Raw genomic sequence first — 2,776 nt, 5'->3', positions numbered from 1 at the left:
GTCATGGACCAATACGGCAGCAAAGATCTCCTCCTCATCACCGGACGAGGAATCGTCGGAGACGCAAAGGAAATTGTGAAAAAAGAACTTGTCGTCGGAGACGCGCGCCTCTCTTGGATCAAGTGGCTTGCCTGGAGGCGTACGACGAGCGTGCCGATGGGCGTTGTCAGATGAATTAGCTGGCGAGGGGGAGGGGGGCAGGGGAGGTGGGTTCCTACTGGCGTCAAGGGGTGCGGTGGGAAGTTTTGGTGCCTCGACGACGAGGCGGCGGTGGCGGCGTTGGCGGGAGGGCGAGAGTTTGCCGTCGAAAATGAGCGGCGACGGCGGAGATGACAAGGCAGGGCGGGGGAGGCTTTGCTATCAATATGGGATGACCAATGCGCTATCGACTAGCGGGCCAAGGGGATGAGTAGGTGTGCGCCGCGCGCGTTCGGTTCATGTACGCACCGACACAAATGAGGTTCAAAATTGGGCCGGTAATGGGTCGGCAGACGAATGAAAAGTCGTCGCGCGTTCATTAGAATCAACACGTTGGGCCGATTTTTCTGTCCGCGTCTACCCAAAGAAACGAAGGGATTATTGTAAGGTACGAAACCACCTCAAAGATATCCTTTCTGATCGATCTATTCAAGAGTCCATAGTAAAATAACACAAAGACATTCTATCTGTTCGATCTATCCTAGAATTCGTACTAACACCTTAAGACACAAATCAACCAAAACCCTAATGTCACCTAGATACTCCAATGTCACCACAAGTATCCGTGGGTATGATTATACGATATGCATCACGCAGTCTCATATGCATCTATTCAAACCAACACAAAGTACTTCAAAGAGTGCCCCAAAGTTTCTACCGGAGAGTCAAGACGAAAACGTGAGCCAACCCCTATGCATAGATTTCCAAGGTCACAGAACCCGCAAGTTGATCACCAAAACATACATCAAGTGGATCAATAGAATACCTCATTGTCACCACGGGCATCCCACGCAAGACATACATCAAGTGTTCTCGAATCCTTAAAGACTCAATCCAATAAGAGAATTTCAAAGGGAAAACTCAATACATCACAAGAGAGTAGAGGGGGAGAAACATCATAAGATCCAACTATAATAGCAAAGCTCGCGGTACATCAAGATTGTGCCATGTCAGGAACATGAGAGAGAGAGAGATCAAACACATAGCTACTGGTACATACCCTCAGACCCGAGGGTGAACTACTCCCTCCTCATCATGGAGAGCGGCGGGATGATGAAGATGGCCACCGGTGAGGGATCCCCCCCTCTGGCAGGGTGCCAGAACAGGGTCCCGATTGGTTTTTGGTGACTATAGAGGCTTGCGGCGACGGAATTCCCGATCTAGGTTATGTTTTGGAGGTTTCTGTATTTATAGGAATTTTTGGCGTCGGTCTCACGTCAGGGGGTCTCCGAGTCGTCCGCGAGATAGGGGCTCATGCCTAGGTGGGTAGGGCATGCCCCCACCCTCGTGGACAGCCCGGGACTCTTCTGGCCCAACTCTTTTACTCCGGGGGCTTCTTTTTGTCCATAAAAAATCATCAAAAATTGGCACGTCAATTGGACTACGTTTTGTATTCCTTTTCTGCGATACTCAAAAACAAGGAAAAACAGAAACTGGCACTCGGCTCTAGGTTAATAGGTTAGTCCGAAAAATCATATAAAATAGCATATAAATGCATATAAAACATCCTATATGGATAATATAATATCATGGAACAATCAAAAATTATAGATACGTTGGAGACGTATCAAGCATCCCCAAGCCTAATTCTTGCTCGTCCCCGAGTAGGTAAATGATAAAAACAGAATTTTTGATGTGGAATGCTACATAACATATTTATCAATGTAATCTTCTTTATCGTGGCATGAATGTTCAGATCCGAAAGATTCAAGATCAAAGTTTAATATTGACATAAAAATAATAATACTTCCAGCATACTAACCAAGCAATTATGTCTTATCAAAATAACATAGCCAAAGAAAGCTCATCCCTACAAAATCATATAGTTTGCCCATGCTTCATTTTAGTCAAGCAATTGTTTCATACTTTAGTATTTTCATACTTTTTCAACTTTCACGCAATACATGAGCGTGAGCCATGGACATAGCACAATGGGTGGAATAGAATACAATAATAGGGGTCGTGTGGAGAAGACAAAAAGGGAGAAAGTCTCACATCGACGTGCCTAATCAACGGACTATGGAGATGCCCATCAATTGATGTCAATGCGAGGAGTTGGGATTGCCATGCAACAGATGCACTAGAGCTATAAATGTATGAAAGCTGAACAAAAGAAATACGTCCAACGTATCTATAATTTTTGATTGTTCCATACTATTATATTACCTGTTTTGGATGTTTATGGGCTTTATTTTATACATTATTATCATTTTTGGGACTAATATACTAACCGGAGGCCCAGCCCGTATTGCTGTTTTTTTGTCTATTTTAGTATTTCGAAGGAAAGGAATATAAAATGGAGTTCAAACGGAATAAAACCTTTGGAAGCGTGATTTTTGGAACGAACGTGATCCATAGGACTTGGAATGCAAGTCAAGAAGCAGTCGAGGTGGCCACGAGAGGGTAGCCCCCCCCCCCCGCCTATAGGGCGCACCCCCCTGTCTCGTGGGCCCCTCGGGCGGCCACCGACGTACTTCTTCCTCGTATATAAGCCTACATACCCCGAAAACATCCAGGGAGCAACCAGAACACAATTTCCACCACCGTAACCTTCTGTATCCGTGAGATCCCATCTTGG

This window comes from Triticum dicoccoides, chromosome 1B, assembly GCF_002162155.2.
Source record: "Triticum dicoccoides isolate Atlit2015 ecotype Zavitan chromosome 1B, WEW_v2.0, whole genome shotgun sequence".
In the NCBI taxonomy this organism is placed as follows: domain Eukaryota; kingdom Viridiplantae; phylum Streptophyta; class Magnoliopsida; order Poales; family Poaceae; genus Triticum; species Triticum dicoccoides.
The sequence above is the reverse complement of the archived record's forward strand: the minus strand, read 5'-3'. Positions refer to the sequence as shown.